General features: G+C 41.6%; 1 protein-coding gene across 2 annotated transcripts in view; it reads left to right on the top strand.

Annotated features, from left to right (window-relative positions):
* The window catches only part of LOC102294803 (potassium voltage-gated channel subfamily KQT member 4), a 49,543-nt gene that overhangs the window by 4,260 nt on the left and 21,245 nt on the right, over window positions 1–24,038 (top strand). The window lies entirely within an intron of this gene.

Raw genomic sequence — 24,038 nt, 5'->3', positions numbered from 1 at the left:
GAGGATGGACTGAGCATTGGCCAGCCAGAGTGATTGATTGGCTCGAAGGAGGGCAAAAATATACCGGTCATGTATTATTGATGTCCTATAGTGAAGGAGCAGAAATGTGCAGGAAAAATATCACATGGAGGTTTTGGTTTGAGCAAGTAGTTGCTTCAATGAGACCTCTTTGCAAACGCTCTTTGTAGGACTATTAGCAGGTTAAAAGACACTTTCTCCTCTCTTTTCTGGCTTTGCTCAAGTGCACTCTGTGAAAACAGTAATACAATACCTTTTGTTGCTCTGCAGATGCTTTGTCAAGTCCTAGAAACAAAACAAACCCTGATGAAGTCAAAGGGGAATCACCAGGCTTATTTTAGCAGTCATCTGCAGGATAAAAATGACCTCTAAATATGTAACTCATATTTAAGTCCACCTGCCTTTCTTCTTTGCTCCCAACCTAATTACAATAACTGCTTGAAAGACTTTTTTTATTTGTAAAGATGAAAAGATGTCAAATTTCCACACTAGCTTTCAAAATATCCAGTCAAGCACACAAAGTGAAAGTGTGGACTTTACTAACAAGGAAAGACAGGTGAAAGAAATTATGGAAAAGTACTCGTAGGCCTTTCAAAGGCTCTCTTTCAAAAGCCTCTCCTGCTTTACCGTTCCTTTAAAAAAAAAATAAAAAATTGAATCCTTTTAAGATGACTTTCTTCTAACCCACATTACATTACATCTGAAAGGAGCTCACTTTACTCTTGCAAATGTTAATGTTTCTAAAGAAATGATCGTTAATCTATCAGATCTGTAAACAATCATTTCCAAAGCAAGCTTAATCTTTGTCAGATGAACCACCGAGACTCCACGCCATGTATGAATATCTTTACTTCAACCTTTTATGGCACAAGCATCAGTGATGGTGTGTGTTTATGAAAGCTTGAGCCTAAAGCCACATTATTTATAGATGTTAAGGGAGATACGGCCTAATGCTCTCCATAACCTCTCCACCGATGTTTACCCAGAGCGCCTGTGTGGCTATAGTTAATTTTTCACACATCTTTTCTGTAAACAGAGCAGCTCCACACCGAATGGATCTCGCAAGCTTTTTCAACTAAAGGTGAATTGCCTTTGTGACATTATTAAACTCATTTAGCTCAGACAGCTTGTTGATTGAATGTGCTCCCTCTATCCGTCGACTCTTGCAGTTTTGCCTCCTTCTGAAGCCACTTTGAGCCAGCTAATCTACTTTCTCACCTGGCTCAGGGAAACCGTGTGGTCTTTTTCCCCCCCCCCCCAGGTTTTCAACCACGCGACACAAAATCCGCTAAAATCGCCGCCCTCTGCCGCCCTCCAAAGAGCCACTGACGCGTTTGATGCTGGACCTTTTTTTATTATTAATAGTTTGAGTAATGCTGGAAAATTGCTTTTTGTAGGTTGTTTGCATTTTTAGCTTGCACACAAAAGTGTTTTTTATTGATGACTAAGGAAGAGAGAAAGAAAGGTGAGAGGGAAGTCTCACCAGAGCGAAGTGCCATTGTGAAATGGTGTGGGGAGAGAGCTACGCTGCACTTTTAACCTGCTCGGGGCTGCAGATTAGATGCTTGGTGTTCATTTAGTGCTGCTTTTGTTTTAATGTGTTCACCTCAGCAAGTTGTGCAAATTCTGCTCCATTAGGAATATCTGTATAAGGATCTAATATAAGAATTTCTCCTCCTTCACTCTGTCTGTGTCTCCTTTCATGCTTCCCTTTATTCCTGTGCCAGCAACATCTTATTTGCAGCACTGGCCGACTTCCCCTCCCTCACGTCTTCATCATCTCCTTTCCTCCTTTCTGTGTATGCTTAAATGGGAAGGATACATATGTAAATACATAAATTTGAGTCAATAATTCAAGACATTTGTCAATTAATTAATCAAACTTCTCGTGTTTATAACTGGCTTCCTGTCTCGTGTGACAGCTTAATGTTTTTCTTTAACACGATAAACTAAAAGTGATTATCTTTTGGATTTTGGCCAGACTGGAAATGATGATTTTCTCTATTTTCTGACATTTTACAAGAAGAATCATAATCTGATTGCCACTCGAATCATTCGATGAACGGCGAAATTTGTCACCTTTTAGCAAAACATGGAAGATTTTGAAACCTGCATCGATGATGTATGAAGGGGAGGCTTTCTTCTTGTATTGTTTTCTGTCTCGTGTTTAGACTCTGGCCCCCCTAAAACACGGCTTCTGCTGTGCTTCTCTGAAAGAGCATCTTTTGCATTTCCTCTGATTTGATTGAAGGAGGAACCAAAAGCCATCTGAGCTGCTAATCAGATTAAGCCCAGAGTAACTTCATTGGACAGGAACTCGGAGAAAATGATTTCGTCTGCTTTGTGTTCTTGATATTTTTAAGGCTGTTTTGGGGAAATGCAAGTGGTCATTTCAACTAGAGATCAGTCTGATCTGGGGTGGCCTGGCTTCCTGTAAGAACAACAGTTTGTCATCTGGACTGTTTAAAGAAGATATTGTGCCTTATACATGAGAATCTGTAATCAAAACATCAGACCCGCATTTGCAAAGTTGTCATTTCTGCAGGCCTCCAAATCCGCTGTGAGAGGTAAACCATCAAAATATTTTAGTGAATTCAAGCTTCCTGTTTTTTTTGTCCATAGCTACAGAATAACATAGCAGCAGATATTTACCATAGAAAAAATTAAAGGCCTTAGCTCAAGCAGTTTTCTGGATAATGGATTTTTAAATTGGCCCCTCAAAAATGATGATAGAAAAACATCTAAAAACAGCCCTTCATTCTCCCCTTGAAATACATAGAAAGCTAACAGACAGACTCAAATTGTCAAGGCTTCCTCTCAGATCTCAATTCCTGTTAAGGAATAATGCATATTTTCATTTTTTTCAGGCGAATCCTCGATGGCCATATTTAAAATTTTTATTTTGATGTATTGAGATGTAAAAATCCACGTGACACTCAAAGAACGTGCTGCCGCGTTACTCGATGTTGACCTTTCATGCTTTAAAGGTTACGAGGTCTTCCCCAGCCCTTTTACACCTAGCCCACGTGGACCTCGGCTTCTCTGAAGTTCTCCCGTCATGTGTCCTGACGTCTCTTTCAAAGGCCTGTCACATTCTGGAGCAACTGCTTTAACATCCTTGGGTTTATTTTTCCACCGAGCGGCTGGGTACCCACTGACAGCAGCAGCGTGCGACAGAGGGCAAGAAGGAGGAAGAAGCAGGAGAGAGATTCATTCTGGTTGCTAAGAATGAATGCTAATAATGATAATGTGATACTATATTGATCCCTGTAGGAAAATTCTGTTTCCCCTTGTCCCCTACTTCAACAGCTACAGCTGGCTGAGGTATAAAATGTTGCTCAAGGACAATGGCAGTTTGGCAGATGCTTGCTGTTGGTGACTGATATGCTAAAGGTTGGCTTGAAAAATATGAGAGGACACACAGTGCATACCCCCAAAACAGCTGAAATGAATAAAAATAAAACACCCGTGCTTTGGAGAGTCAGAGAAAGACGTTGGTGTTCATAGCCTGATCGTCCTTCAGAGGAAGAAAGAGCTTGTATCAGGACATGTGATTAGTGTCTGTGTGGAGGTAGAAACAGGAAAAGTGGAAGGCAGTGAGCTGGAGAGAGAGGAAAGTGGAGGTTAGTTGCTGTATTAATTTCTCCTTTCGGGGCAAAATGTGTCTCCCCTGGGGAGGGGACTGTCTGTCCTGGGATGGCCGATCAGGAGTCAGATTTCCCTCCAATAACCAGCCCTGCTCCCTGTGCTCACTTCCACCAAGGAGCAGGACACACACACACACACACACACACACACACACACACACACACACACACACACACACACACACACACACACACACACACACACACACACACATACCATTATGGTCAGTGGGAAAACAAACTACTGCTGCTTATTTACTCAGCAGTGCAAAACATGTCAAAATACTGAAGGTGACACAACACACACACACACACACACACACACACACACACACACACACACACACACAACACACACACACACACACACACACACACACACACACACACACACACACACACACCAGAGACCTTGAGCCACCGACACTGATTTTGTTTTATTCTCTTGGAGATAACTGACTAATAGGGGTGTTGACACCATCTAATCTGCTGTAATCTGTGTTTATGTAATGTTATTGCCGCGGAAGCGTGCCAGGAATACTGTAGCATTTAGACAGGAGGATTCTGAGGGGAATGCCAAGAGTTTATTTTGATTACTCAAGACCCTCTAAACACTCCAGTTCTGCTTTGACAGCCAGGAAAATCCAAAGACGGCCTCCTAGCTCCAGTTCGCTGTATGTCTCAGTACACAATGAAATTACTGTTACTGTATAGTAACAGTGATTTCTGCAGAGGTGGTGAATCTGCTCAAGTAGACATATTACCGGAGCTGCAAATACTGACAAATTGAGATGTCATTTTACTGTAGCTGTTATTCAAACCAAAATGCAGTAGGTGGCGGGGGCGGGGGGGTTTGAGCAGTTGTCTGGGATTGTTGTTACCCCTGTAGTCACTGAATTCAGAACACACCACTCCTACTTCTTAGGATGATCGTCAGTGTAAATGCAACTATTTTAATTGAAACATGAATATTAGATTACCGCTATGAGCAAGTCTTCTTTTAAAATTAATGTTGGTGCCTAATAAATAACAGTGTTCCTCTTTCTTTATGTGCAGATACATTTCTATGCACACATTGAAGTTAAGTGGGCTAGCTTCAGTTGGATTTCCACATTCCATCACATGTATGATGAGTTAATTATTAGATGTCAGATTACTCACTTGAAGGGCGTATGTGGAAAAAGCTGAAGCCACACTTAAACATGTCAACAGACAAGTGACAAAGTTGTTACGAGACTTTAATAATTTAATTCTGATTTGCATTAGATTTAAACATAGTTTTTTCTCTTTCACCCAACACCTCCTTGTTCTCTGAGCTTCATTCGCATTTTGCCCTGATTTTAATTAAAGCTGCACGCCACCGGTTTCTAATTCAACCAGCCATGTGAAAGCTGCTCTCTAAAATCACCTGCCATTATCCACTGAATATACTTACTTTAAATATGATTGTGCACAAAAGCACCGTGCACCTTCTGCGCAGCGACAGTCCCAGCTTGCTCAGTGTGTGAACGCGGACCCAAGTTCGGGGTGATTTTCTCCTGCGATTGCAAGTCCTGGCGATTTCAGTGAATGCAGTGAGCAGGTTGAATGTGTCCATAAAGGTATTTGGTGCGAGTGTTTAGAGTGCTTAGGAAGCAGGGTCTGTGTGTCGCCAGCAGCTGCGAAGACCATAAAGCAAGTCAAAAATAAATCAATAGCTTTAGCCATTATCTCTCGGCAGCACACTTAAAGCCTCAGCCTAATGGGTGGCTGTACCAGCGCACCACAGATGATCAGCAGATGGTGAATAATGTGGAAACTAACTGTAGCTAACCGCTGATAAGAGATTAACATGTTAATTTATATAAAATGTGGAATTGCCCGTGTCTCCTTATCTTATTTACTGAATTAATTTCAGCAGCACTGAGACATTCATGGATAAGTGAAGGCAGATAGGGGTGAGGACTTTAACTGCTGGCGAGGGAGCAACCCAGCCTCATAGAGGTTTTTGAAATAGACTTTAAATCTGTTGTTTCATATTTCTGGACGTGAACTTCCCAGCTTTTTTCATTTTGCTGGGCACAAATTTCCCCTCCTTATTTCTGTGGCCCATAACATATATTTATATCTGACCGGTCTCCTGGTTTGTGTCCATACACACAAAATGAATATTTCCATTTTTGAAGGATGAATGAGTCTGCATTTAGAGGCTCATTGCATTTGTGGGTGGCGTGAAAGCTTTCACTGTTCACACTGGAGACTGTTGTGTGAGTCCTACAGAGGACAGAGTTTTACATTTGCATCCTTTTATTTTGAAAATATTGTTCACTCAAAAAGCGCCAGGCGCTTTGTTAGGGCCAGGCATCAAAATGATGTGATTAAACTTGCTTTAGGTTCAGATACAACGGCCAGTTGAGGAAACTGCACACATCAAATATACGTCCTGTTAAATTCATTTGTCAATTTGCCATGAGACTGGACCAAAGGAAGTGAAATGAAAATGTACAGCAAAAGCTTCTTGTTATACAACTCCAATTACATACATTACCTGTGGCCAACTTAGAGTGATCAATTAAACCAGCATGCGTGTGTTTGTACTGCGAGGACCCACGCAGGCACAGGGAAAACATGGAAACTCCCCACAGAAAGGCCAGCCGGCCGCTTCAAGGCAGGAACCGTCTTCTTGCGAGCCAGCAGTGCTCTCTTCACTGTGCTTCACAAAATTAATATGTTTTATTTCATATTTAAAGTCAAAATTTTCTGATTCTGTAGTCCTTATCATCAGAATACTGAATACAGCTCTCACACGTCCTCGTTCATGATGTGCATCCCTGCACAGAAGAGATGGATGGATGTCTCATGGATGCAATTCGGTCACAAGCATCTTCGGGATATCACGCCATGTCTCTCTGGCTGCTGGTGTTAGATTTTAGCCTCTCTCCACATGTTTGTAACTTGAACCAATCAGGCATAACCTGTAGTTTTCAGGACGCAGAGGCAGTGTAACTGTGCAGGCATGCCTGATTTGTATGTATGATTATAAAGGTGCTGTTGCTGTTTGGGATGAACCTTGGCCTTTCTTTTTCTCTCCCCTCTCTTCTCATTCTGCTCTGTGTCTTGTAAAGGCTGGGATAGCCCGTGTCTCTCTCTCAATTTCTTTCTCCTGTTGACCCTGCCTGGCTGCACCCGCATGCACAGCCCAGCTTAAGAGTTGTTAAGATCATCTTAATTTATAATGGCAGTCACTATAAACATGTGAGGAAGCAGCACCATGGAGATGGAGCTCAAACAAAATCACAATGTAAGACAGTATTTATAAGGCCTGCCTTGTGTGCAAAAAGCCGGGTACAGCTGTGTGTGTGTGTGTCATTGCTCATGTGGTTGAAAGCGCGTGCTGTCAGAAGAAGTCTTGATTGGCACTTTTGCAAGACGTGTGCATTCATGCAAGTGTGTGTTTATGGAGAGCGTGTGCGTGGGTTTGCCTGCACGTGTGTGTGTGTGAAGGCCTGGTTAGTGGTGCTGTGGGCACACCATAAACAATAATCAAATGTTAACGAGGAAGCCATAATTACGCCATGCTGGCTGTCAGTCTGGTGAGATTGTTTTCTTTTCCTCCATTACACCCTGCCACTGCTCTCAAATATCTTATTTGCAACTGCTTCCTTCGATCACAGCACCATTTTCTTTGTTTCCTGTTCAACGGTTACTTTTTCAGTTCCTGTTGTGATATATTTGCTTCTCTTATCTTCGTCTCTTCATCAGCAAGTTTTGCTTCCGTTTTGCGCCTCTTCTCAGTTCCATATTATCTGTTTTTTTAACCTCTTTCTGCTCGTTACGCGCTACGTGAAGTGATTCTGTGTCAACAAGTCCCACTGTAAGCTGAGGAGGAGGGGAGAAGTTTCAGATTGCCCCTGTTTTCAAGCTCTTCGCCCCCACTCCACGACCCCACAAGCTATAGATGCTCTTCTGCATCTACAGCTGCTTTCATGGCTTCTATCACCCCCTGATTCACGCCCCCTTCTTTTCAGCAGTTGAAGGTAATGAATGATTATTGATGACGCAAGATGTCAAAACATGTTTTCTCGCAAAAGGTTAAAAGCAAACATGAACATAAAGCTGCCAAATCAAACTGTCCTCATTTTTGCATGTTTTGATGTCATGCAGGACTGACTGACTTGAAGTTTTTTTTCACACTTCCTTTGCAAAAACAGCTTTCAGAACTACTGCTGTACACACCCATGCACACACACACACACACACACACACACACACACACACACACACACACACACACACACAGAGGGAAACAGTAAATCTGTCTCTACATGCATGCATGCGTGTGTGCGAGTGTGTGCGGACTCTCTGGTCTTGTCTTGGCCCCGAGATTAAAGCAATGTCAGCAAGTGTGTGATGAGACCTCACAGACGATGGCTAGCTCTTTTCCATTCTGGATCTCCTTGTCTCGCTGTCTCTCGTCTGTCCAATCCATTATTCAGCCACCTCTTTCTGTCTCTTGTCTACTATTTTTTTCTCATTATCTTTCTCGCTGTCTGACTGATACTAACTCCTTGTGGTCAGCGCAGTTCCTCCTATCTTAATATATATTACTGTACTATATCTATTCTCCCTCTCCCATCCTCCGTCTCTTCTTAGCGTTCTCGCTGTCTCTTGCACACTCAATCATTTTGCCCTCCGACTGCCAGACCTTGTGGTTTCCTGTGATGTGCAAGCAGTGCGCCAGAGTTAACATTACTGAGGAGAGCAGGAAGAATACGACACGAAGCTGTGCGATCAGAAATCCACACTAAGCTGTCAAATCTGTAAATGAATGCATATAAAGATTTTCCATTTTTGCTCTACAATCACCTTTATAATTCTTATGTTACAAGATTTTTTAAATGACTCGTTTACAGGACCAGCAAAAGCACGATTTCACTGAAAGTGTTATGTTCTGATAAAATAAAATTGTAAAGAAAGAAAGAAACGTTAAAACTGCTGATGCGTGACGTCAGTAACAGTAATAGGTTTGCTACACTGTAGCGTTCTGCTGGGAAGCTTTGGGTCCTGGCATCTATCTGGATGTTGCTTTGACATCTGCCACCCATCACTGTTGGAGACCGAGCACACCTTCTTATTGTAAGGACAACCGCTTCCCCTGCAGGACAGTGTGCCCTGTCACACTACAAAAAACAGTGCCAGCCAAGCTCGAGAAACACAACAAAGAGTCAGAGGAGCCACAGGGGCTGCCGTACACCACAGGACTCCCCCAGAAATCCACTTTCCAGTTTGGTTCAAGTGGTTCAAAGTTGTGTTTGGTAGCACTAGAGAACTGTAAATATTAAGCAGCTGGTTTTCTGCCTTATTGGTGTGCGAATATTCAACTGGGATAGCCCCTCAAGTCAGATTTCCAACTTGGTAGCTGGAGTAGGAGAAGAAACACCAGACCCATCTTCACAATCCAAGATGGCAGCAGTGCATGTAAACAGTAGTAAAACTGTAAAACTTTGTGCTGCCCGTGTGCAGAATTTGTGGCTCGCTCAACGATCCACACGTGGAACAATGACCAGGCTCTAGCCGTGAACGTGCTACAGCGGCGTGGTCATTCCCAGTTCCAGCATCTGACTTCCAAGTTAAATGGAACGCAGCGCTAAAGACAACATAAGTTAAGTGGCATCAGGCTGAGAACACTTGACCATCTCAGACTAAAGTATAGAGCTTTACATTGATGTGTTGGAGAATCAAGTTATTCGAGCGCCCATAAATAATATGCACTTATAGTTATATGCACACCCTACAGTGCCAGTATGTGTTCCCAGAAGCTGCAGAGGTTAAGTCGTTAAGCTCAGGGCAATTTTCATAACCTGAAATTATTTTTAAACATTAATGTAATGAATCCTGTTCTAATTTCATTCAAATTTGATTCAGCACAAATTAAGCGCTACAACGTAACATAAGCTTCACAGCTTACTATGCAGCCTCTTCACTGACTGTGCCATGCTTAGCAAAACTGGCACTGCACATAGTTACTGGTCCCAGTACAGAGATCTGTAGTGTCGGCAGTTTGAGGGAGAATCTGAAGGGATAACAGAGAAAGAAGAGCAACCGACCACGTCTGGGTGGCAGGAGAGCTGGAGTAATGTGGAGGTATGCTGAGGTTCAGTATAGGAATGAATAATGCAGACGAGGGTATCTACTCCGCTATCATCTAAATGGCTGTAATGAGTTAAAGAGGGGGAGCATGTGTAACTAAGAGGCTTGAAAGTGGTCCATTCTCAAGAGCAGGGGAGAGTGAACAAGTCAGAAAAAGATCAAAATTGAAAGTCACGGAGCAGCTACGGATAAAGTTACTCCAAACATAACTTTCTCGTATTTCTGTTTCAGCAGCATCACATAATCAGTCCTCTGTATTAACGTGAAGAGAAATGTTGAGTTTCGGGGTTTTTTACTTGTGTTTGCATTTCCATCCCAGCAACATGAAGGAGGGACTCTGTGTGTTGGACCCACAGTGGGAGCTTGATGACTGCTTTCCATCCTGCTTCATGTTTTTGTTAGTCTGTAGGGGGATGTGTGTCAGAGGGAAAAAAATAACACTACACTGCTCATAGTTTAGATAAATGTAAGAGAAAGTAAAAGTTAAAGTAGTGCACACATCCTGCCTTCGCTATATTCGTTCAACAAAGGTCAACAGTTTTCACGGAGTGGTTTTGGTGTTTATTTAATCAGCATCTGTTTACTCGAAGTAGTACAGTGAGGAGCGGTGCCCTTCGCCCTACAAGTATCACAGCCTGCACTCACTGTGCTCTTTTACCCACTGGCTCAGATTGTGATATTGCTCAGTGTACAATGAGAAATTATAACCAGCCCAGTGTTAAACCTCTCAGTGTTGCCAAAGATGTTTGTAGCTGGTGGCGCAACTCAGGAAGTCGTTATGGAAAATGGCAAAGTCCCTGCATATGTGTGATGTGTCTGTGTGGAAAATAGCTTCACTGGAGGGTGATGTACTATAAGCCTTTTTCAAATGGCTCTGGACTCTGTCCTAAAATTACACATAGAGACACTGACAGTTACACAAAGCCACGCAGAGGCACACAAAGAAACATTCGGTGTGACAGCAAGCGATAGCTGAGGAGTAACACAGCGCAGCCCCTCCGTGTGATGCGACCTGGATACATGTGTTTAACCATAAAAACAATAGAACCGACATTAATAAATGAATAGTGAGACAGACTCTAGTTTTTCATTAGAGAACTCATCACACCTATAGCTGCTACCCGTCTGTCCCATTTCAACTGAGAGGCCACTATCGTTCGGCATTTTTAATTGTGATACAATTTAATACATTTGAAATCATTTTTAGTTTGTTCAGACTAAACTAGCAGAATGATCTAAACTCATTACAGAGAGACATTACAATCCCACAGTCGAAACACATGGATGTTATGTTAATTGGTGGTTCTAAATCGACCATAGGTATGAATGCAAGTGTGAATGCCTCTATGTGTTGGTCTAGACTGGTAACCTGTGCAGGGTGTACCCTGCTTCTTGCCCCATGACACCTTAGGTAGGCTTCAGTAGTGCACTGTGTAGCGCTGTGTGATGGGTCGTGGGATGTAAATGTGCCGGTCGCTAAAGCGCTTCGGGTCGACTTCTGTGTTCAAATGTGCTATAGGCTATAAATGTTGGCTTTGACAGTGCATTTGTTTAAAATCACCCATGTCCATTTGGGTGCTTATTAGAAATGAATATTGATTGATGAGTGTATAGATTTTTACTGGTATATGAACACCATCTGGCTACTCGGTGCGCTGCATGGAGCCATATTTGCCTTTAAAATAGTAAGTAGGAGTGCAAAGCATGCAGCAGCATTGAGACAGCGCGTCCTTCATTTGACGTGGAAAACCTGTAGCTGTCTTTTTGTGTCAATTTAATAGATGGCCAAAATATTATGCTGCTTCTCAGTGAATAAGTTGCTGGAGGCAGTTGGAGTGCGGGCCTTTCCTGCAGTCAGTCGTGATTAAGACACATAATGTGTCACTACCCAGTTTAGCTCCTGCGGGATGGTTTTACTGCACGCCATTGCTCTTGTTTTTCCTCACTCCACGTTTTTGTAACTGCCCTTTCCTTTAAAAAATAAAACTAAACAAAGTAGTGGATAAATGCATTTTTTTAAAGTTCCTGTTTATTCAAAGAATTCATGTTTGTATTTTTTTTTTTTTTTTTTGCTTAATGGGAGTAGTCTATTTTAGGTCATGTTTGTGTGGCTGTCAGGTCAAAGCACTTACAGATGAGGAAATGTGAAATAAATGGTAGTTACCTTGATGAGCCTGACTGATATACTGAAAATATATAATTTAAAAGATATAATGACATTTGCACTAATTTAGGGTCAGACCCAACAAAGTATTATTAACAAACCTGTGTGACTTTAGGTGAGGTCATTGCTCATATTGCAGTTCTCTAAATGTGCTCAAATCTTGGTAATGGTGGCCCCAGCTTTACTTCTGGTTAAATCCCATCAGCTCCTTGAGATCTGCTGACCACCTCAGTTGTGTCCCACCTGTCTTCACTTTCTCACACTCTTTGCCTCAATCCCATTACACCAAGTTCAAATGTTACAGTCACAGCTTTCTTTGTGTTGTTTCTCAATCCTTGAGAGCTGCCCCTGACCCTTTGTAATCCATCACTGGAGATCCCCGCTGCCGTAGTAACCAAATTAAACGTGTCACAGAGTAATGATGATTGGCCTGAAATTCAGTCATAGCTTCGGTCAAGGGGGGGCAGGGGTATCTGTAGAGTAGTGTGAACATGTGTTTTGAGTCACGGGGATGTATGCCCAATAAACCCCTGTGAAGTCGGTGGTTTTCTGAGCAAGACTAATTTCTCTTCTAGGAGAAGTTTTCAAGATATCCAGGTTTTGTTTGTTCAAAAACAAGGTTTCAGTGAGCACCCTTAATCAACCTCCAGCCCCTCCGATGGAAGCTGTGTGAAGGCTGAGCTCGTGTTGGTGAAATGTCAGCGTTATGGATGCACACTGGTGTGTGAAGTGGCTGCCCATACACCTACTAAAGGGTTTGTAGGCTCTGTGCTAATTGGCCCGCTCCTGGTAACAATACAGCAGCTAAATGTCAGGGCTCCCTCAGCACTTTGTCTCCATGCTGGTTGCTTCTCAGTTCTGTATAATACTCTTCATTGATTAGAAAAAAAACCCCACTCAGGAGACAATAGACCTCGTGAGTTGGGCTGGAGTGGGAGGTTGTGTGTGTGGGAGTGTTGGTTAGTGTGTAAGCCTGATTATAAGCTCATTCAGGTCACTATTTTTCCAGCTTAGTGGATAATTTTTGCTAATATTGTTTATATAAATCTCACAGTTGATATTTTCCAGCCTCTTTGTCTACAGGAACATAAATCTTATATAACGCGTGCAAACAATTTTATGCTGAATTGTCCAGATATTAAAAAACAAACATTTTCTTTGAGGTGAAAACATTTCAACAATCACAAAGAAAATCACGTGTAATTTCTATCAATCCAAGTCTGGTTATAAAATACACATGCAGGCTTTTGCAGCCCCCATGAAACCACTCTGACATCATAAAATGACCCTCTGTCTGTGGTTATAATATTATTTCACTCCATTTACTATTTAAAAAGCTGACCGCATCAGACATATTTCTTTAGTCTCTAACCATCCGTACTGTATACTGTATATGAATCGTCATAACACTGAGCCGCAGGAAACCATCAGAATACGCTGACTCTACATTAGCACGCAAAATGTGTGTGCGTAGCGCATGAGAGGTAAAACAAAAACAAAACCCTCAGACTTCCAGGATGAGTTAATGCATCTGCACAGATATAAAAGTGTAAGATGATTGCATCAAGACAGATTACGCGGTGCTTAATTATAGTTCTTAAATCAATTTGTTTAGTGAATCATTGCTGATAATGCAAATAAGCATACAGAGTAGATAAAAGCAGCAACACCAACAATAAGCAGGGTTATGTCCCCTACCTTTGTGTTTGCTGCCTCTTTTTCCCGTCTCTTTTCACTTTCTGTCCTCCCTCGCTCTTCAGCTCAGTATCTCTCTCGGGTGCAAGAGTGGAATAACTGGAGTTTAAAGGAGGCTTTAATTTTATTTACTTTCTGTTCACATTGCTGGATTCTTCTGAGTACACTGAAATTTCTTTAAATGTCACTGAGCTACAAGCCCAATTCTAGAAATGTGTGGATGCTGTATAAAATGTAAATAAAAACAGAGGCAATTATGTGCAAATCTCATTAAACTTTATTTTATTCACATTTGAAAAAGGAAAACCAAAAGCCATGCTTCTGTAATAAATGCAGCATGCAGTTTAACATTGTCTTGCTGAAATATGCAAGGCCTTCCCTGAATAAGACATCATCTGGGTGGGAGCATGTGTTGTATATACTTGCATGTGACTTTTCAGCATCTGTCTTTCCAAATAAAAGCTGCCAATTTAATAGGCACTAGTGCACCCCTATACAATCAGAGATGCAGGCCTTTGAATTGTGTGCTGATAACAAGCTAAACTGTTCCTCTCCTCTTTAGTTTGGATAATGTAGTGTCCATATTATCCCCCCAAAAAATTCAGATTTTGATTTGACTGGTCTGAGTCAGTTTTCAACTTGAAGAGAAGATGATGGCTTTTCTGGAGCATGTTCACATCTTCCTTGTATGATAGAACTTTAACCCATATTTGTGGATTGCGGATGAACTGTGAACTGTGTTCATCAGCAATGAATTTCATGACAGAATCATGAAAAATTTATGTATTGCCTGCCTGTGGGCCCCAAGATCACAAGAATCAAATACTATTTTTTCACAGAAAAAACTCTTCTGCAGAGAAAGACAAAGAGGAAAACCTTCTTCTGTCATTATTTGGTTTGAAGGGAGACCCCCATTGCAGACCAGGGCATGGTGTGAAAACACAGAAAAGCTAGCTCTATCGAAAGCATGATAGGTCCATGATAAAGGCAACAAAAGGCGAATAAACCAAAGAGTAAACATAACTCCAGAAAACAAACTAGGTGTAAGACACTCACACAAGGAACACAGGGAGGCATACAGACTAACCCAACAAAGGCTCCAAGGATAGCAGAGACATCTGAGGAAAATGAACCAGGAGCAGACAATCAGGACAATCACAGAGGGCAAAGATCGAAGCAAGGCACAAGAGACAACCAACTGTCAAATAAAATATGAAATAACCTAAAAGATAACAACCAAAATAACCAAAAGCTGTGCAGCCAAAGGACAGCTTGTGTGCAACTCCAGCATCTCCGGATCCGCTGTAAGACCACATTCACCTGTTTGCTTAGACCTTTCTTAAAACTGACATGTTTATTAGTACCTTTATGAGGTCTTTAACTCAAGGTTTTGCACTGAAGTTGAAAACAAAAAGGCCAAAGATTAAAACATTATAAACCAACTGTTGCTGGGATGGATATCTGCTGTGGTTTTAAGAGGTGCACAGTCTTAAGCTCATATTTCAACTTTAATCCTGAGAGCAATGGAAAAAAAGTGGTGAAAAATACACAAGGGAGTTTAAAGTCAAGTGTTTTCAAAATGATAAGGTTTGAAAATATGTCTTGGAAGTATAAATTGTTGGAAAACCAACTAAATAAATATTGGAAATGTCCCTTGGAATTTGTGGATTTAAAAAACAAACAAATTAGACCCGATGCTCTGGTGGAGAGTCACTGAAACCATTATGTTACTGATATTCAGACACACAGTAAAACCATTAAAGAAATGTGGCCTTTTAAAAGTGCACTGTTATTTTCAATAATCCTTTAAGCTAAATTTCATGTTCACAGTCAGTGAGAGCCTGGAGCAAACATCCAGGGAACGGAAGAAGCTTTCTGTTCTTCCTGCACCTAAACGAATAGTGTCAATGAATCAAAAGCAAGGAACAAAGGACTCGATTACACTGTGATGTCACATTAATTGTGTGTATGTGTGTGTGTGTATATGTGTGGCTGGCAGATACTTTTAAGGCTGCTGTGACTGGGAGTGACATTCCCCAGCAGGGAAAATGTATCAGTCTAATTGGCACTCTGTTTAAAATTCATCATCTGTGGACAGACAGTGGAACAGCGTGGCAGTCAGTGGCTCTTTGGTGACTACGTTTGATTGTCTGGCTTTGCAGCAGGCTTGGCCTGCGACTGAGAGAGAACGTTATGAGAACGTGCAGCAGGAGCCTGCGTATGTAAAACAAACTGTTTGGGCACAAGTGTCAGGTAGCGCCACATCTCGTGATGCAAACTGCCAAGGTTGCACAGCAGCGCTTCTCTCTTGACCTCTCAAGATGTAAATAATTTATCTAGTCTAATATTCCTGTAGGTTGTAGCATTTAGAGGAAAACAAACGTGTTCCTCTTGTTCCTGCACAAGACACTTATGTCCCCCCCCACACACACACACACCCCCACTGCTGCCACCACACACATCAGCTCCCGCCTTTCCTGGTGTGCCAGTACAAGAACCTATGAATTGCTCAGTCAGCTTCTTTTCTTGTGAAAAAGCACATCTCATCTCATTTGTTTGCATTTTTTTTTTTGCCTTAAAAAGTTTGCTGTCCCAGAAGGAGTAGGAGTAGGGGGAAGGGGTGGGGTAACCAATAGGCCCGGAGGCTGGCCTGCTTGGTGCCGTGCAGCCAACCTGCGCACATTTTCCCTGCAGTCGCTATTTAAGGAGAGTGAAATGCTATTAATATCTTTCTACCGTTTCCACCTTTCTCCAGTCTCTCCCTCTTCTTTTTCTCTGCTGACGACACGCTTCCTCCTCCTTTTCACTCCCTGCTGCTTCACCTTTTTCCTCTCCAGGCACAGCTCGTTAGTCCAATGAAAGTCTAGAACTGTGTTTATTGTAGTTTTCTTTTTGTGTCCCCATTACGTGTAACTGTGATATGCTAAATTGCCACAGTGGCATTTGACATAGATTCTGATGTGTTTGTCAGACTATAAATAAATCTCTCGTTCCAACCGAGCTTTTCTGAGCATTTGTTCAAGCCGGTCTATATGTTTGCCAGTGCGTGCCCTTGCAGAAGGTGTCACTGCAAGTGTGTGTTCAATAATTGGACCGTGCTGTTATTTGTGTTTGTGCACCTGGAGCATGTGCACAGATTGCAGGTCAATGCCTGAGAGTCGTCGTCAGAGCCTCAGGGATCCAGGCCGGCGCCGTCCACACAAACACGCAGACACACACATGTACAGTAATAGGTACTATGACTTGACCCCATGGCCCTTTCGGTTTATGTCCATATTCACCTGCTCTTATTCTCCTGCTTCTCTTTAACTTCTTTCCCTTCACTGACTGAAATTGTGGAACTATTTTTCACTTTCACTTTAGGTACTTGATACCTAATTCTTATAAATATATGGTGAAAATAAAGACTACATTATCTCTTTTTCTTTCTCTGTCTTCTGTACTGCCGCCTCCTCGTCCTCCCCCTCCTCTGTTTTCTGTAACTGATAGCTGCTTTATCACCAAGTCGTGATTGAATCAAACCTGCATTTTCCCACAATCCAGCTCTGTTTCTCTCGACCTGGTATACTGGCTGGTGTACGCATAGAGTGCTAACATGCACACACAGTGTAATGAAACAATACACAATTTGATGTATGTTTATTAGAGCTGGTAACACCTTTTTATCTCACTTCAGCGTACTCACAGGCCGGCTGAAGTAATGTGAGAACTCCTTTTTCACTTATGTATGCTTACAGGAAAACAGCAGTAAAAGCACCTTGCCTAGCTTCCATTAAAAGCAATCTTCCTGCTCTGCGAGCTGCCGAACATTCATTTGTTGTCTGCCCCAACAGCAGACCAATGACCCTCTGGAGGTCTAAAGGCCCAGAGCCAAATTCTGTGCACTTTATACATACAGAGACTTGTGGTCTGTATTACGGATCTTTAGAGTTTCAGCATAGAGATGCTTCTCTTTCTCTCTTGGTCTCTCTATCTCTCCCTCTCTTACTGTGCTTGCATTTTTCTTGATTCTCCACTGTGTCCACGAGACAAATTACACTCTTGGATGTTGGAGAAAAGTCAGATATTCTCTGTACAAAGCAGAGCATGCATTATTCTTTTTATAAACTTCTGGGGCAATTACTAAGCCTTTGAGCAGACAGCCTTTCAGTAAACTTATTGAGTGGCTCACTTACATAATGTATTGTATTTATTACATCATGGCAATCTTTTTGATGTGAAACATCTGCACTCATATGAAAACGAAAGTTTTCACAGGACACATTTGCAGTCCTGTGGAAAACAATTAAGTGCACACTCACTATAGGAATTAAGTAACAACCATGTGTTGCTAATCAAATCCTCTTGATTAACTGATAAATAATAAGTGTGAGCATCGCTATAAAAGCGGAAGTCTTGGCAGGCTTCTTGTCTGGAGCATTCATGTGTGTGTTAACACAGTGCCAAGCAGGAACGACATCAGCAGCAATCTCAGATAGATAGGCCATCCAAACACTTTGATCATCCACAGCAGAAACATGTAAGTCAGTCTACCCGTGATTGGGCGTCCCAGTAAAGTCACCCAAAAGTCTGCAAAAAACCCAAGAGCTACATTTCAGAATCTCCCCGCCTCAGTCATCATGGTAAATGTTAAAGTTGACGATGGTACCATTAGAGAAAGACTGCACAAGAATGGGTTGTTTGGAAGAGTTGCCAGGAGGAAACCTTAGCCTAGGTTTGCAAAGCTGCATCTGGACAAGCCACAAGACTTCTGGAACAATGCGCTTTGGACAGATCAGACCAAAGTGAAGATGTTTGGCCATAATGTACAGCACCAAGTTAGGAGAAAACCGCATATTAGCACAAACACATCAAGTGTCACAATGATGGTGGAAGTAGCCACATGACCTGAGTCGACCAAGACCTCGAAGAACTCAAGTCAAATGTGGGTCATGCGACAGGATAACGCTCTCAAGCAGAGCAGCAAATCTCCAGCTGGATGTCTGAAAAATACAAGAATCAAGGAGCTGCAAAGGCCCAGTAAACGTCCATACCTCAACCTGATTGAAAAGCTGTAGTGGGAGCTTAAGAGAGCTGTGCATAATCAAATGCCTGCAATCCTCAATGAACTGAAGGTTTGTAAATAAGGCTGGGCCAAAATTCCTCCACAACGATGTGAGAGTCAAACAAAAAATGATTACTTCAAGTTAGTGCTGCCAAAGGTGGTTTTATAAGCTACTGAATCATGGGCTGTACAGGACTGCACAGAGTGCTGTGAAAACTTTCTTTTTCACAGGACTGGATGTATGTTTATTTATAATTTGTTTTTAACCTTCTTTTCCTCTGAGGTCGCCCGGGCCTGTCATCATCCTGTGCTGAATATGTAAAGCAACGGCACTTTGATCTCTACCTCATAAAAAACATTATATCTTTAATGCCGACCTCAAAAGAGCATTTTTACTCTGACATTTCTGTTCTTTCTTCTCAAAATTCTTACATCTAAATCCATTTTGAATCTCTTTAAAAAAAATAACCTCAATATAAGGGTACTTTATTGAGGCAGGTTAAAGTCAAAGCTGAGTCAATTTTCTTTCAGTGTCCCATGAGGCCAACCATGCTGAATTGGTGGATTTCAACTGATGCTTTGCTCTTAATTGACATTTCCCTGAAAGGGAGGGCGTGATGGTGTGTGGTGATGCTGGGGTGGATGGAGAAATGTGCCTTCAGCAGAAATGTGACTCCCTCTCGATATTCATCATGCGTGGCCTAACTGTCTGCTCGTCTATTTTGCTTGATTATGAATTTATGTCTTAATGTTCATAAGTAGAAAGAAGCAAATGCGTCTACTTGGTGGATCTTAACAGGCCTCTTAAATATATAGAAGAGCCGTAACAGAACGTAAAAGTGAAGGCAATGAAAAAGGACATCATACATGTCAGATAACTTTAAAAATCTGGATATTATGCAGTATCAGCGGTCTCTTTGACTGAATTTGGGCATATTATATTTTCCCAAGCACTAGTCAGCATTGTCATCCAAATAGCTTTGTTATTTGTATTAGTAAAAAACAATATATCAGTGAATTATTTCAAAGGATTTTTGTTTTTATTTGAGCCAAGGAGCTAAGTGGGGTTGGTGGTCAGAAAAAATGGAGGGAAACTGAAAGGGGGAGTAACACTTTGTGCTTAGTGATTTTAGGATCTTATTTTCCTCTGACATTTGCACCAATCAGGCACACTCCTTATAGGTGAAGTGAATAAATAACATTTATTCACTCATTACAATGCTCTGCTGGGAAACCTGGGGTCATAGGGTTAATGTATATATTAGACGCAGAGCAGAGTTCTGCATGGCAACAGCACTCCCCGAAGGCAGCAGCCTCCCCCGTTAGAACAGAAATACTCAGGAGTATCATTGAGGAGCACTTGAGGTCTTCACCCCAGATGTTGATGCGATCTTGACCTACGGAGGCTCTACACCCAGGCCCTGATTGGTCAGAGCTATTTTTGGCAGCACAAGGGGGGACCTCCTTGACATTTTGTTTTAATGTTGTGACAGATAAGGGTACATATCCAACATACTGGAGAAAATGTGATAATGTCCACACCATTTATGTAACTTTACCTCTCTGCAGCACCACCGTGGATTTTGAATCAAACAATTTGGAGCCTGTATTTCATGAATTGTTAATGAAATACTTTTATTAAACATGTGTGGAATTAAAGCTCAAATTCTGCACTTTGTGCTTCAAATCAAACGACTGTTTGATATAAAATCTACTTTGGTCTTTTAATGCTACATGTACGTTTGGCTGATGTTAATGCTCATCTGTGGCTTGTGAACAGGATGAGGTGAGTTTTGAAGGGTTTGTTGCATCATAGCAGAAGTAGATTTTATAAATATGCAGTCTAGTTGCAGAAACGGATACGATGACTCATTGAACTGTATAGAAATTGCTGTATGCAAGGGATAGTATTGTATTCAGGTAAATGCAGAGTTGTGTTTCTACGGGAATGTTGTGTCTGCATTTTGTAAAAGTCAAGCTGTCGATCCCGCTGTCTGCGCTCTAACTTGTTTCCTGTCATAAAGCACAAGTCAATGAACCCCCCTGAAATGCTGCTCCAACGAATCTCCTCCTCACCGTATTACACACAACGCTTTGAGTTAATTGGAGAGGAAGGAGAGGGTTTAGTCAGCACATTGCTCAGCTGATGAATGACCAAAATGCATTGTTTGCCGAGAGTCATCTCAGTGTATTTTTCAAACTATCCCTTCTGTGGCTGGAGCACTGTTTACGCCTCGGTGGGCTAAAAAATATACAATGGTAATTAGGAGGTGTCTGTTTATTCACGCGTGGTGTCCGGTGTCTTTCTAGCTGTCTAAGATCTGCTCTGTCTTTCTATTTGTCTCACTATTGGGAAACTGCGGCTGGGCAGGCAGACAAAACAAAAACAGTCTGAGAAGTCGCTCACTGACTCACATCTCACATTCAGTTGAGAAGAGTGAAAGTGAGACGTGTTTTTTTTTTTTTTTTACGAGAGCACGAGTTAGACCATTCAGATCAACTAAATCTTTACTGCTGGATTTTAATCAGCTTAATTGATAATGAAGGCTAATATTATCGGCTGATAATTGGCTTTTTTTATATTGAAATTTCTAATGGCCAATAAGTGAAAAAGAAAAAAAAAGAAAAGAAGAAATGAGAGATAACCCATAAACCGTGTTACGAGTGTTGGGGTTGCATAGTGTAAAAAAAGAAAGAAAATCAGCCGATATTTTGGAATATCAGAGTTTTAAATCACCTAATATTGGTGTCAGTATCGGTCTTAAAATTCCTAAAAATCAGCCAGTCTCTATAATTTATTAACATTTTGTAAATTTGTAAAATATATTTAGTTATTATGTACTTATTAATAATTGGGAAGTATATACTTATTATATACTTTCCATTATATTTAACGTATTATATTTATTATATTTAATCCATCCATCCATCCATTCGCTTCCGCTTATTCTTTTCAGGGTCGCAGGGGGCGCTGGAGCCTATTCCAGCTGTCATAGGGCGAGAGGCAGGGTACACCCTGGACAGGTCGCCAGTCTGTCACAGGGCCAACACACAGGGACAGACAACCATTCACACTCATTATTTGGATTATCCAATTAACCTATCCCCTCAAGCTGCATGTCTTTGGACGGTGGGAGGAAGCCGGAGTACCCGGAGGGAACCCACGCAAACACGGGGAAAACATGCAAACTCCACACAGAAAGACCCCGGCCTGATGGTGGAATTGAACTCAGGACCTTCTTGCTGTGGGGTTATAATAGCCCTTTAAAGCAGTACTTAGCCACCCTTTTTGTCTGATTTTAATAAGTTCCTCTTCATCTGTCGTCATGTTCCAAATGTGGTCTTTTCACTTGTCTTAAATAACTTTTCAGTAGCTGGGACCACATCCTCATTTGTAGGAGGCGTGTGCATGAATTGAGCCTGCGGTTTTGGGGAAAGGCCTCAGAGGGGAGTAGCATTGGGCCGGGCCGATCCGCATGCACTAATGAGAGGTGAATGAATTGAAAGAGGGAGCGAGGAAAAGCCGACAGAACGCCAAAAAGATGAATGTGTGGTCCTGCTCCTGAAATTCAGATAAATTATTTCCAATGAAACATACTCTTTCAACACGTTCACACACTTAATTTACTTTTTAGTATAGACCATATTTTTAACCCGTTCACACTATTTTGAGAAATAGTACAACATCATTGCAAACACTCACTTCTTCTGCTCCAGCTTTGCTCACCTAGTAATTGATTTCCTCCCAGGCTTCTGATTGGCCTACAGTTATATACATACAGTCGCTTTGGCGTGGTCTTGACAGCGCTTGATGTAGTTTTTAAAGTTTTCGTGTGGAGGGAGATGTGTTTTAGACAGTGTTTGTGTGCATTCGATTTAAAGAGTAAAAGCAGAAAGCCCCCATTTAAAAATATACCCATGCACATGTCAATGTAGCCTCATCTACGTCGACTTGCTACAGCTTTTTAATATAGTAATGAATGACTATGTGCAGCTGTATATTCTCAGCTGTATATTCTTTACAGCCTGGCGTCACACATGCTGTTTGAATGATTATTTTCCCCCTTAAAAAAACATGTAGATCTATTTCTTCACATCATGACCAAAGAAATAAATCCACATATTGCCTCCTGTCTATCTGTGCTGTCTTCCCTGGACATTTGTTAGTTTTTCCTGATCAATCAGTCAAGAGGTCACAAAAAAGATCTACTCATTTAATGTTGCTCCTGCCTGTTATTTTTGATGGATTCTTACACTTCATGTGAACCCAAGAGATGGTGATGGAGTGAGACAAATCAGGTCTTTCTTATCATTTCTTCTTCTGCTGAACATAAATAGGTTTCCAATTTCTTTTTGTTTTTGTTTCACATGGCTGTTGTCCTCTTTCCCAGTGGAACATTTCTCAGTGGAAACGGTATACAGATCAGGCTTTGTGTGCTTCTCAGTTCAGCTGTTGTCGTCTGACCTGCTGCTTTTTTGCAAAGCAGCTTTTTAATGCAAACGCTTTAAATGCATTTCATTTCTCACACATTAGCCCAGTTAGAGACTTGTTGATCGTATTACTGAAGATAAAGGGCACCATTGTGCGAGGCTTTGAGAACTGGTTTCGGGTCCAGCAAGTGTTCTCTAACTTTGGGCTGTGACATGTTGACCAGCTGGACCAGCAGCTGCCACCTGGATAATCCTGCCTTGTTGTTCTAGATTTCAAATGGCACAAAGGGCAGCCAGGGAGTGGTTGTGTGTTTGTTCATTTCTCTCAGCTCTTTTTTGCTGTATCTTTTACCCACTTTGTTCTCAAATGGTCCTTCCATGTTCACTGTTATTGTGCTGTGGATCATGTTGTGGAGCTGCGGAGTTGCAGTATGTGGTTAAAGCCAAAAGCAAAGCAGCTGAGCTCCATCACGCTATTGGTGTGATCTGTGATAATCTTACCATTGTTGAGGTAATCTCGGTGTGGGTAATGAAGTTCTTGTGGTTGTCTGACAGTTAGTTTTTAGTCTCACCGAGAATATGCGATTAAATAAATTCATTGTAGCTCTCTTGAGGAACCAATTATATATATATATATATATAAAAACAATAACATCATTAACGGATAATGAAAATAAAAAGAAACATTATTTTCTAACATAATCAGCATGCTGAGCCTCCTTTAATCGCACTTACACTGAATCTAACAATAACTTTTTCCGCCTGTTAAGTGGGACAGCGAGGTGCAGTAGTGCCAGTGTTTTCCTCTTTTAGGCCCCACGCAATTCCAGAAACACAATAACATGAAATTAGAGTTGATGCCCTGTGCGTAGTGAGGAAAATATTGTTGAATGGCATCAAATATTTTGTT

This window comes from Haplochromis burtoni, unplaced genomic scaffold (assembly GCF_018398535.1).
Source record: "Haplochromis burtoni strain Fernald_Lab_line unplaced genomic scaffold, NCSU_Asbu1 Contig_25, whole genome shotgun sequence".
In the NCBI taxonomy this organism is placed as follows: Eukaryota; Metazoa; Chordata; class Actinopteri; order Cichliformes; family Cichlidae; genus Haplochromis; species Haplochromis burtoni.
The sequence above is the reverse complement of the archived record's forward strand: the minus strand, read 5'-3'. Positions and strand labels throughout refer to the sequence as shown.